Raw genomic sequence first — 13,778 nt, 5'->3', positions numbered from 1 at the left:
GTTCCAGAAATTATCCTCATGGAGGAATATAATTTGGAATCGACCAAGTGGACATGGGGGCTACGGAACCATCCTGGGGCACAGTATTCTGCAGTGGAATAGCATAATGCCAGAGATGATGATCGTAGTGTGGAAGCGCTCGCGCCCCATGAGGAGCTGGCCAGTCTTGCAATGATGTTATTCCTCGCGCCCACCTTTGCTGCAGTTTTTATGAGATGTTCGTGAAATGACAGAGTTTGATCCAGAGTAACGCCAAGATAGACTGGCTGGGCTTCATGCCAGATTCTCGTATCGCCAAGCTGCACATTAAGCTCACACGAGGCCGAGGCATGGTGTAGATGGAAAACAGATGATACCGTTTTTGCAGTGCTAGGGATTAGTCGCCATTTTTTACAGTAATCAGATATCAGAGACATGTCTTTCGTGAGTGTTTCCTCGAGGATGTCGAACTTGGATGCCTGAGTTGCACAGCAGATGTCATCGGCGTAGATGAACTTCCTTGAAGAAGTTTCTGGGAGGTCATTGATGTAAATATTAAATAGCGTAGGAGCCAGAACAGAGCCCTGGGGGAGGCCACTTGAGACAAGTCTCCATCTGCTAGACTTGTCACCCAGATGTACCCGGAAACTTCTGTTTTGGAGAAGAAACGATATAGTGTTGGCCACCCATGGAGGCAGGCATCTTGAGATCTTGACTAGGAGACCGCGGTGCCAGACCGTGTCATAGGCTGCTGTGAGATCAACAAAGACAGCACCTGTCTTTAAATTCTTCTGGAATCCATTTTCAATGTAAGTTGAGAGGGCCAGGGCTTGTTCGCAGGTAGATCTTCCTGGGCGGAAACCAGCCTGGGCGGGTGATAGGAATTTCTCTGTAAGATGAGAAATACGTGACAGAAGCAGCCTCTCAAGGAGTTTGTAACACACAGAGAGGAGAGAAATTGGTCTATAGCTGGCAGTTTTCAAGAGGTTTTCATGCCTGAGGCTCCAAAGTCCAGGTTCAATCCTTGACACCATGGTAAACTAGAATAGAGCTCTGGTGAGAGAAAAGAAAAGAAACCCCCAACTGTTTGTTTGCACTTTTCCAGCCTCTAGGTTCAGGATTGGTCAACAATTTGTTTGGCTTTGTATGTTAACTCTCTTTTCAGCCAACAGGTTCCAGATGCTAACATGATGCTGACCAGACTTCCCTGGACAGACAACCTCACCAATGTGTCCTGGAGCTCTGCTTCCCCAGAGCCCCACCCTACTAGGGAGAGAGAGAGGCAGGCTGGGAGTATGGGTCAACCTGTCAACGCCCATGTTCATCAGGAAGCAATTATAGAAGCCGGACTTTCCACCTTCTGCATCCCACAATGACCTTGGGTCCATACTCCCAGAGGCATAAAGAATAGGAAAGCTATCAGGGGAGGTGATGGGATACGGAGTTCTGGTGGTGGGAATTGTGTGGAGCTGTACCCCTCTTATCCTATGTTTTTTTCAATGCTTCCTTTTTATAAATATAAATAAATAAATATAAAAGAAAAGAAAATTGGAAAGCAAAGAGGGAGGGAGGAGGGGTGGGAGGGAAGGAAAAAGAGAAAAAGCATGGGTGTGGGGGTGGTCAGTGGCTTCCCTGATTGAGTACTCACATTACCATATGTTGAAGCAGGTCTGCAGGTCTCTCTCTCTCTTTCTCCCTCCCCTCTCAATTTCTTTCTATCGTATCACATAAAATAGAATGGAAAAAATGGCACAGGCAGCAGTGGATTTGTAGTGCTGGCACTGAGCCCCAGTGATAACCCCAGTGGCAATAAAATACTAATAATAAATGAGTAACTTCATTTGGCCATGAATGGTTTCAGAAGACAGGATTATTGAATGAGGAGATCTGGTGAAGTACATGGTTGAAAGAAAGTAGACACTGGGGAAAAAAAAAAAAGGTGGTCCAGGAGGTGGCACAGTGAATACAGTATTGGACTTTCAAGCATGAGGTCCTGAATTCAATCCCTAGGAGCACATATACCACAGTGATGTCTGGTTCTTTTTCTCTCCTCCTATTGTTCTCATTAATAAGTAAAATCTTTACAAACAAAAAAAAAGAAGAAAGAAAAAATATATGAAATGTTTGAGCTCCAGCATCACATGGGAGGTGCTATAGCAGTGGAGGAAGCTCCAGTGCTCATGACTAACCCTCTCTATCTCTTTCTGTTTCTCTATACGAATTGAAAGAGGAGGGGAGGGGGGAGGGGGAGAAGAAGGAGAAGAATGTGGCTGGGCGGTAGCACATCAGGTAGCACATGGTGTGCCAGGGCCAGCCCCAGCAGGTCTCAGGGATTCCAAAGGAGGAGGGACATCTGCACTGAATGAGGTGAGGTGTAGACACGTCAACTGCTTCAGGCGCAGGAGAGAGGCATCTCCGCTTTCTCTTCTGCAGAGCTTTATTATTTATACATTTTTCACCCGCATACAACATGTGTCGATTCATTATTTTTTTATTTATTATTCATTATTTATTATTCATTTATTCATTATTATATTTTTGCAGAATTCTTTGCACAACTGTTTACCATAAAATTCATTTCTTATTTTAGCAGTTAATAATATAAACTCTTATTATAACCTATATTTCTTGAGCAAGCTTTTTGGAATATCATGAGTTTTCTGTATAGCAGCTATTGTTTCTAAAAGGTTAGTTCCTACAAAGCAAATTATCATGTTTATAGCATCTTCAATAATTCCTCTGGTCCTATAGTCTGTCTTTGGGACATTTCTCACAACCTGTTTTTTGCCAGTAGTTATTCAGTTGCCTTTTAATAGTTTGTCTTTGTTTCCTGGCAAACACCTGCACCTGGGTGGGGGCTTGCTAGTTTCTTTGTAAATGGTAACTTATTAACCTCAACCTGCGTGCCTTTAATGTTAATCACATGACCATGTTATTCATTATAGATGCCCGTAAACTACAATCTACCACCTATTCTCTAAGCTACCCAAGGCCGCCCAAGGTTCTTGTTCTCTTGTACCTATTTAGCCAGTTTGGTTCTGTAGTAGCCACAGGCTGGGGAATAAACAGCTCTTGCTCTGTGAGCTTTTTTTTTTTAATTTTTTTTACATTTATTTATTTATTTTCCCTTTTGTTGCCCTTGTTGTTTATCGTTGTTGTTGTTGTTATTGCTGTTGTTGTTGGATAGGACAGAGAGAAATGGAGAGAGGAAGGGAAGACAGAGAGGGGGAGAGAAAGACAGACACCTGCGGACCTGCTTCACCACCTGTGAAGTGACTCCCCTGCAGGTGGGGAGCCGGGGGCTCGAACCGGGATCTTATGCCGATCTTGAACCGGGATCTTTATGCCGATCTTTGTGCTTTGTGCTTTGCGCCACCTGCACTTTACCCGCTGAGCTATGCCCGACTCCCCTCTGTGAGCTTTTTGATTAGTGTAGTCGATTCTGCTTCTAGGCCATTGTTGGTCTTATTACACTCACTGCTGTAATTGTGATTTTTATGTACTTCCCCTGTAAGGTTCTTATGATTAAAGTAGACAGTAAGTCCCCAAATTATCCATGTGATCACAAGCAAAAGGATAAGTAGCTTCAGTTTTGTCCAGGACTTCCCACTTTGCAGGCAGCCTCATTCTACATGGCCTTTGTTAAACAGCAGACTTGACTTCGCCTCCACCAATGGTGCAAAGCACGAAGACCAGTATAAGGATTCCAGTTCTAGTCCTCGGCTCCCCAAGGTGAAGCAGGTCTGCAGGTGTCTGTCTTTCTCTCCCCTTCTGTCTTCCCCTCCTTTCTCCATTTCTTTCTGTCCTATCCAACAACAACAACAGCAATAGCAATAACAACAATAACAATTACAACAAGGGCATCAAAATGGGGAAAATGGTCTCCAGAAGCAGTGGATTTATAATGCAGGTACCAAGCCTCAGTGATAACCCTGGAGGCAAAAAAAGAATGAAGAGGGGAGGAGGAGAATGGAGGGAGGGAGGGAGGAGGGAGCAAGGGAAGGGAGAGAGAAAACTGACCTAGAACAGAAAAATCACAAATGTTCACAATTGTAGTTCCACCATGACAATAAATAAATAAGTAGTGGGAATTGGGTGGTAGCTCAGTGGGTTAAGCGCACATGGCCAAGGCATAAGGGTCCTGGTTCAAGCCCCCAGCTCCCCACCTGCAGGAGTCGCTTCACAGGCGGTGAGGCAGGTCTGCAGGTGTCTATCTCTCTCTCCCCGTCTCTGTCTTCCCCTTCTCTCTCCATTTCTCAACAACGACAACAACAACTATAATAAATACAACAACAACAATAAAGGCAACAAGGGCAACAAAAGGGAAAATAAATAATAAAAACAAACAAACAAATAAGCAAGTAGAGAAGTAGAGCCTTATGGAAAAGTGCAAGAAGCAGAGGTCTGATGCACTTACTGCGAGGGTGCTCCCATGGCTGGAGACCCCAGATTACTGAGATGCTCCTCAGAGAAGCAGTGAACATTCTCAGGCAAAAGGGGGGGACTTTCTTTCCCACTTGGGTTCCTCCTGTCACCACAGCATTTGTCTCAACACACACTTACTTGTTGTTACATACTTATTCTGATCTAAGTGAACATAGAACTTGTAGTGATTCCTACTCCTCACTTCAACACTGCTCAGCTCTGGTTTATGGTGATGGTGAGGACTGAACCTGGGTCTTTGGAACATCAGGCATGAAACTCTTTTTGCATAGTCATTATGCTATCTCTTTCACCCCTCATGTATATTTTTATACTCAGTGTCAAAGTTTTCAAGACAAGTGTACATTGTCTGGAGATAGATCACTCTCATGCTGTCATGTTTTACCTACAGACACAACCAATTCTCTTTACTTCTTTTTCTTTATGTATGAGAGAGAGAGGATATGGACCAGAGCATCACCCTGGCATATACAGTGTTGGGGGTGGAACCTGGGACCTCTCTTTTAAGTCCATCACAGTCCTGGACTGGTGCTGCTAACTCTCTTAGTTTCTTTTCCATATCACTGAGGGGTGGGAGAGTAACTGTGTTCTATGCACTTTAGAAAGGATTTATATATATTTTTAAAGATTTTATTTACTTATCAATGAGAAAGATAGGAGAGAGAGAAAGAACTAGACATTGCTCTGGTACATGTGCTGCCAGGGATTGAATTTGGGATCTCATGCTTGAGAGTCCAATGCTTTATCCAGTGTACCACCTCCGGGACCATTCAGAAAGGATTTATTTTTTATTTTAAAACTCTTTAATTATCTTTATTTATTTATTTATTTATCGATTGAATAGATACAGTCAGAAATTGAGAGGGAAGGGAGGGATATAGAGGGTGAGAGACAGAGAGACACCTGCAGCACTGCGTCACCACTTGTGAAGCTTTCCCCCTGCAGGTGGGGACTGGGGGCTTGAACCCAGGTCCTTGCACATTGTAACATGTGCGCTCAACCAAGTGCGTCACCACCCAGTCCCCAGAAAGGATTTATTATTGCAAGTGGAAGATGTCTCTTGAAACTGCTTGGGTTCTCACCATATGCACTTAGCATCATGGATCACCTGACAGGCCTCCCCATCAGCAGGGACCAAGGGCATTCTCTCAGAGGGCATAGCCATTGTCACTCCTGATTGAAGGGACACCAGAGACCTCGGGAAAGCTTTGCAATGATTAGAAGGAGGGGGGCAGAGTTTTAATTTTCAGGGCAATCGGAATTTTCAAAAAAATCTTCGAGTCTAATTAGCTAAAGAAAACAAACATCCCTTCCGCACATGGAAGAATATTTGAGATGAGACTGTCTTGGATTCTGACGATTAGCAATTGCATGACATTGGACTTCTCATTCCTGCTACCTGGCTTCCGGAATCCAGGCCCCATGTGCACAGGCTCCCCTAGGATTTCAAACACGCTAAGACAGGATTCTGCCACGAGAGGGCGACAAAGTCCAGGCTCTGCATGAGTTCCATGTTGCCAGGAAACAGCCTGGCCTGGTTCTATGCTCCCGCAGACCCAGTGGTACCTATTGGGGGAACTGCCCCCATAGCTGCTGGGTACCTGGACTCTGGCTGGTGCTCCCAGATCGAGAATAATTTCACTTCTGTCTTGTGCACCCAGCCAGGAGGGTCAGGTGGACTCAGGTCCTGGGTGGAAGGTGGGGGTCCTGGGGTACAGTGCCACCATGTCTCATCCACGCAACAATAATAACAGCAACATCAACAACAACAATGGAAAGAACATGGCCTCCAGGAGCACTGGATTCGTAGTGCAAGCACCGAGCCCCAGTGATAACCCTGGAGGCAAAATAATAATAACTGTAATAATAATGACAATATAAAATGATACTGTCTTGCCTGCCAGTCCCTATGCATGCTGTAGCCATCCCTCACTGGATATCTTGAGGCTAGGCACCCTCTCTTGACACCAACTCTTGTCCCAGACAGGCCCAACCTTTGGGCAGGTGAACTTGGTTGGGGGACAGAGGATAGGATCCTAGGGCAGCTCCTGCAGACTCTCTGCAGTCCTACTTCACCCCCTTCCTCAGAACTGCCATTCCCTCCAGTCATGGGTCTCATTGTCAACTCATTGGTTCAAATGAAATAGATGTTAAAAAAAAAAAATCCTTCCAACTGACTGAGATTCTCCCCTCCCCCCCTCCCCCTCTGATATTTGAGGACTGCAGAATGGGGCTCATTGCGTATGGATGTGAGAAAAGAACATCCTCGTGCTTGGTTCTTATAAAAATGCAGCTGTATGTGGTCCAGGAGGTGGCACAGTGGTTAAAGCATTGGACTCTCAACCATGAGGTCCAGAGTTCAATCCCCGGTAGCACATGTACCAGAGTGATGCCTGGCTCTTCCTCTCTCCTCCTATGTTTCTCATTAATAAATAAATAAATAAAATCTTTTTAAAAAATGGGGAGTTGGGTGGTAGCGCAGCGGGTTAAGCGCAGGTGGCAACAAGCTCAAGGACCGACTTAAGGATCCCGGTTCGAGCCCCCAGTTCCCCACCTGCAGGGGAGCCACTTCACAAGCGGTGAAGCAGGTCTGCAGGTGTCTATCTTTCTCTCCCCCTCTGTCTTCCCCTCCTCTCTCTATTTCTCTCTGTCCTATCCAACAACGACAACATTAACAACAACAACAATAATAGCTACAGCAATAAAAAAAAACAAGGACAACAAAGAAAGGGAATAAATAAATAAATTTTTTAAAAATGCAGTTGTTCCCACATCTGGAAGGGAAGGGTGGGAGGTGCAGGAATGGCAGTTGGGCCCAAACCGCTGACACTGGCATTTGTCAGTGAGGGAGGCCCCCTCCTTGCAGGGCTGGGGGAAGTAGCAAGTGGAGACTGCCCACCATGGTCTGGGGTGGAACCAAGCAGAAAGCTCCTCCTTTCCGGGGTGTACCTTCACCCCTTCATTCTCAGCCGAGTTCATGGACTCTAACCGCACAGTGGAACTTTCACCAACCTCCACCTCACTTGGGCTGTAGGGACCTTTAGGTCACAGGGAACTTTTCTAGATTGTTTCACCTGGGACAACATTTGCTGGCTTTTATGAATCTGACATGTGTCTAAGTCAACAGTCACTTGTGTTGTGTGGTCTGGGAGGTGGTGCAGTGGATAAAGCACTTGACTCTCAAGCATGAGGACCTGAGTTCAAGCCCCGGCAGCACATGTACCAGAGTGATGTCTGGTTTTCTCTCTCTCCTCCTATCTTTCTAATCAATCAATAAATAAAATCTTTTTTAAAAAAAAACTGAACCACTTTATAAAAAAAAAAACAACAGTCACTTGTGTGCCTCATCTTGCACCTGTCATTCTGTATTTTTTCTTAAGAGGCCCTCATCCCTCAGGACAGTGACAGACTTGCAAGGCCCCAGGGGAAAGTCATGAGCTACACACAGAAGCAGGAATCCTAAGCATGTCACAAGCGGAGGTCCACAGTTTGGCTTCTTGTCTAGACCCAGCACCAGCCTTCTGTCCTCAGCAAACATCTGGTGGGACACACCTACCTGGGTGTGAGTGTGTGAAAGCAGGGTGGGGCCATGAGGTGGGGCCACCTCCGCTAACATCGCCTCTCACGGTGGCAAGACTAGCATGGCCACCTCAGTATCTTAGTACCTCCTAGCTGGAGGTACTAAGTAGACCCCTTGGCCTCTCTGGGTTGTTTCTGTGTTTGATAGAAGCCTCCTTTGTGGTGGCAGTGAGGTTTGAGGGGAGGCTGGCTAGGGTCCCTGAGCAGTGCTCATCATTTTTAGGATCCACCCTGGATCCTAAGCACCCGCCTCCACAGTGTCCTTGCCTTGTGCATGGTTTCTGGTTCCTGCCCTCTCCTCTTTCCCTCTCACTACAGTCCTCAGCAAGAGTCCTTCTGTCCAGTCCTCCTCAGAGACTCATGGCCCTTTGTCCACAGTTGAGGCTGGGACGTAGTCACTCAACAGAGCACGTGCTGCACTGAGCTCTGTACTTATACCCCAGCACTACCAGGAAGCACCATGGACAGTGCAAAAGAGAATATGTGGATAGTGGAGCAGTGTTGTGGTGTCTCTCCTTCTGTCTCTGTCTCTCCTCTTCTTTTTCCTTCCCCCTCTCTGTAAAATAAAGCCTATGGGCTGGGGAGATAGCATAATCATTATGCAAAAAGTCTTTCTTTTTTTTAAAGATATTTTTCTTATTTATTTATTCATTCCCTTTTATTGCCCTTGTTGCTTTATTGTTGTAGTCATTATTGTTGTCATTGATGTTGTTGTTGGATAGGACAGAGAGAAACGGAGAGAGGAGGGGAAGACAGAGAGGGGGAGAGAAAGATAGACACCTGCACCTGCTTCACCGCCTGTGAAGTGACTCCCCTGCAGGTGGGGAGCCGGGAGCTGGAACCAGGATCCTTATGCCGGTCCTTGCGCTTTGCATCACCCGCACTTAACCCGCTGCGCTACCGCCCAACTCCCACAAAAAGCCTTTCAAGCCTCAGGCACCAAAGGTCCCAGGTTTAATCCCCAGCACTACTATAAGCCAGAACTGAGCAGTGCTCTGGTTAAAATAAATAAATAAATAAATAAATAAATAAATAAATAATAAATGGCCTAAGCTGGGTCCTCAGGGGTAGGGCGGTGCTTGTACAAGGCCCTGAGTTCATTCCCTGGTGCCATACTGGAAAAAAAAAATGTTGAATAGATATAGGTATGACTCTTGGAAACAAAGAGAAAATGGGACCATGAAAAAAAATGGATATATATATATATATATATATACTTGTAGGGTGGGAGTAAATAGCACAATGGTTATGCAAAGAGACTCTCATGCCTGAGGCTCCGAAGACCCAGGTTCAATCCTCTCCTCCGCACCACAGTAAACCAGAGCTGAGCAGTGCTCTGGTTAAAAAAAAAAAGACAGATACTTGTAGAAATAATAGTCAAACCATATACCATATCTGCAACCTTGGGAGAACTGCTGTAGCTTCCAATAGAAGGAATTAACTCTGGTGTTGGGGACGGTGTGGAATTATACCCCTGTTATCTCATAATTTTATAAATAAATATTAATTCACTGATAAAATTAAAATTTTTAAAAAGCTGATGGTCAAGTGACACTCCTTGCTTGGTATGGGCACTGAATTTCTCCCACCCCGAGACAGAGGAAGCACCTGCAGGACAGGAGAGATTGGCCTCCAGGACAGGGAACCCCAGATATGGCCACGTCCTCATAGCTGGGTCTGTGATGTCTTGCCAGCCCTGGCTCCCAAATGTCCCTACTCAGAGGAGACCTTTGCCAAGTGCTCACTCCTCTGCAGCATCTCCTCCCTTCACTTCTTCTCCCTCACATACCCCTCCCAACTGCATCTGCTCCACTCTCCACCATGACAACAGCTCTCACTCAAGTGCCCTTCCTAGAACCTGGCCTCATCACCTAAAACTGATGGGCCTGGCTCCCAGCCTTTTCCAACCTCCTCCTGACCCCCTCCTTGTCTCTATCCCTCTAGGCCACCATAGGACCATCACATGGATTGTTCCCCCTGCCAGGGACTGATGAGTCATACCGACCCATTCTCAGCCCCACACGCACTCTTTCCTGGGAGTCCTAGGTTCCGCTATCAGTCTCAGAGGGTTTGTGTCAGGGTGGGACACGGGATGTCCCTTCTCCCCTCATAGACCCGGCCCAGCCAGGCCCTGCTGGGCAGGGCGCTGCTCTTGCAAGCTAGCTATTGAGCAGCTGTTGCCCAGTGGGTTCCGGATTCGATGCTAAAAATATCACCCTGACCTAGACAGGAAGGGCCAACAGGGACACAGCTGCTCCTGGGAGGGACAAGTTGGGGCCAAGCTGCAGGCTCACCCACATTTTGTGGTTGTGGAGGGATGGCTCATGTGCCGGAAGTGGGGGAGCTCACACTCAAAGGAAAAGCCCCTGGAAGAGGTGAGGGATGTTAAGTGCCCTCTACAGGAGAAGGCAGCTGCTGCCTCTTGCACATAAGCAGGCGCCTCTGGTTGGGCATCACAGGTGTGACTTACACAGGGCCCCGACAGAGAGGTGAGCCCTGTCACCCTTCCTTCCTATCAGTTTAAATAGAAACTATTTGATGAGTAAGAGAGGAAAAGCACAAAAGTACTGCTCAGCCATGCATGCAGTTCTACTCATTTTTGTCTCCTTTGTTCTCATATCAGGGATTGAATCCAGGGCCATTCCACAATGAAAACACTCTACCACTGAGCCACCCTTCCCTTCATCTCTGAACAGAACTCCCAGCTTCTTGGTAGGAAGGGGATGCATGCATGAATGAATGAATGAACAAACAAACAAGCTCTGAGGCAGTCTGGAGGCCTGGATAAGGAGTAGGGGGAGAGGGCCGGGTGGTAGCACATCTGGCTGAATGCAGGTTACAATACACAAAGACCCAGGTTCAATTCCCTGGTCCTCACCTGCAGGGGAAAGCTTTGTGAGTGGTGAAGCAGTGCTGTGGGTGTCTATCTTTCACTCTCTCTATCACTCCATTCCCTTTCAATTTCTGGCTGTCTCTATCCAATAAAAAAAGATGATGATGATGATGATGATGATGATGATGATGATGATAATAATAATAGAGGTGGGGAAAGCATAGGGCATATTGGATGAGAAGGGAAGGAAGGAGAGGCCCATTCAAGCCAATGCTGGAAAAAGGCAGAGAAGGGTATCTGGCCTGTAGGAGGCAGAGGGGTCTGGAGCCTGTAAGGGAGAGGATAGGCTGGGAGGGCTGTCCTCCCTGTGGGTACTGGGAGAGCCAGACCAGGGGACTAGGGGTGCCATAGACCTAGGGATCTAGGGCTTTTTGCTCCCTGGATGGCAGGGTCACAAAGTCAGAGAAGAAAAAGGCATACAGTCACTTTGCCAAGGAATCACAGGTCTTTCTCTGGCCAGAATCCTCAGCCTAGGAGAGAGAAGTCAGATCTATCACCATCTGCTTAGGGCAACATATTGGACAGCAGTGTCTGGCACAGCTGCCCACGTACCTAGGCCCTGGAAGTGTGTGGTCCAGAATGAAGCTGGACCTGAAGGCCTGGACTGGTGGGACATTTGTCCCCACACCCTGCTCTACCTCTGATGGGGCCTGTTTTCTCATTGGAAGGTAACCTGGGCTGAAAAAGGAGCATGTGCAGTAGAGCTAGGGCTACTCCCCTGGGTGTCTTACCCAGCCGGGCTCCCCCATCTGCCCTGGGCTTCCAGCTACCCAGGAATGTTTCACAGCCCCCTAAACTGGCGCCTGGCCTGTCTTATCAGCCCCAACCAAAGGGGAGACAGACATCCCTGAAAATGCTGGCCCCTCCCACTAACCCCAGCCTGACCTAGAATGGAGAGCTGGCCAGGGCCTGCTAAGTGCCTGGAGGCCAGACGCAGCCCCTTCCTAGCTGCCCTGAAACCTGACCTCCCCTCACTGGCTTCTTTGTGCCAGGCTGGCGCCAGCTCTGGCGTCCAAGGTTCTGGATCCAGCCTTACTATGCTGCCTCCATCTGGGTGGGATCTGCTTAGCCTGCCCACCTCGACATGGCCATGACCCACTGCAAAGGAAGTGGGGGGTGGGCCTCAGTGCAGCCTCTCTGCTTCTGATCTTAACTCCTACTGCACCAGACAGGCCAGACCTTTCCTGTCTCCTGAATCAAGTGCAACCCCCCATCTCCTAGAGTCACTCCCCAGAGGACTGCTTTTAGCCTGTGTGTGTGTATGTGTGTGTGTGTGGGGGGTCTTCCCTCTCTTGGCATGTTGGTATTCCACTAAGACAATCTGATGTGTTAAATCTCCCCTGTTCTAGTCTCTTCAGGGACCTTTCCAAAGCAACCCCTCCCCTTTACTTTATTTATAAAAAGGAGACATTAGTACAAACTATTGTATTTACTGTTGAATGTAAAACATTAATTCCTCAATAAAGAAATAAATTAAAAATTAAAAAAAAATTTTAAAAGAAAAAAAAAAGGAGACATTGACAAAACCACAGGACAAGAGGGGTACAACTCCACACAATTCCCACCACCAGAACTCCGTATCCCATCCCCTCCCTTGATAGCTTTCCTATTATTTAACCCTCTAGGAGTATGGACCCAAGGTCATTATGGGGTGTAGAAGGTGGAAGGTCTGGCTTCTGTCATTGCTTCCCCACTGAACATGGGCATTGACAGGTCAATCCATACTCCCAGCCTGCCTCTTTCTTTCCCTAGTGAAGCGGAGCTCTGGGGAAGCAGAGCTCCAGGACACATTGGTGGGCAGCCCCTTTTTTAAAATGTATTTATTGGGGCCAGGTGGTGGCATACCTGGTTGAGCACATACATTAAAGTGCACAAGGACCTAGGTTTGTGCCCCAGTCAGCACCTGCAGGAGGGAAGCTTCACGAGTAGTGAAACAAGACTGGACATGTCTCTCTCCCTCTCTATCTCCCCTTTCCCTCTCAACTTTTGGCTGTCTCTATCCAATAAGTAAATAAAAAGGATAGTAAAAAATTTAATGTATTTATTAAGAGCTACAAAGATAGCAAAATAGTTATGCAAAGACTTTCTTTTTTAATTTTATTTATTTATTTTCCCTTTTGTTGCCCTTGTTGTTATTGTTGTTGTTATTAATGTCGTCGTTGTTAAATAGGACAGAGAGAAATGGAGAGAGGAGGGAAAGACAGAGAAGAGGAAAGAAAGATAGACACCTGCAGACCTGCTTCACTGTCTGTGAAGCAACTACCCAGCAGGTGGGGAGCCAGGGGCTTGAACCAGGATCCTTAGACTGGTCCTTGGCGCTTTGTGCCACATGTGTTTAACCCACTGCGCTACCGCCTGATTCTCTAAAGAAAACCTTTCATGACTGTATCAGCAAAGGACCCAGGTTCAGTCCCTAGCATCTCACAGTCTAGAGCTCTACCCACTGTGTCATTTCCCTTGCACTCTTTCATATCGTCTTTTGTTTTGTTTATTTTCATGAGAGAAAGATAAAAAGACCAGTGCATTGTTCAGTTCTGGTTTATGATGGTAGTAGGGATTGAACCAGGGACTTGTGGGTGCATAAAGCAGTGTCATCTCCCTGATCCAACATTCTTTGCTTTCTACTTCTCTGTCCAATGCTCACTCTCCTTGCCTATTTTCCATGGGTGGCTGCAACCACAGTCACTTTCTAGATCATGTGTCCTAAGACTCATTGCCTTGTTCTTGAAGCCTTTTCCTGGACCAGGGGCCACCCCCTCAGTCTCCTGGCCTCCTAAACTGCATCTACCTGCTCTTGCTAACTGATGAAGATCAAGCCACACAGCTCTTTCTCTGCATCTAGCCATATCCCTTGGGAATCTCATGCAGGCTCAAGGCTACACCT

Source organism: Erinaceus europaeus, chromosome 1 (assembly GCF_950295315.1).
Source record: "Erinaceus europaeus chromosome 1, mEriEur2.1, whole genome shotgun sequence".
Classification (NCBI taxonomy): Eukaryota; Metazoa; Chordata; class Mammalia; order Eulipotyphla; family Erinaceidae; genus Erinaceus; species Erinaceus europaeus.
This window is presented reverse-complemented; position numbering follows the sequence as displayed.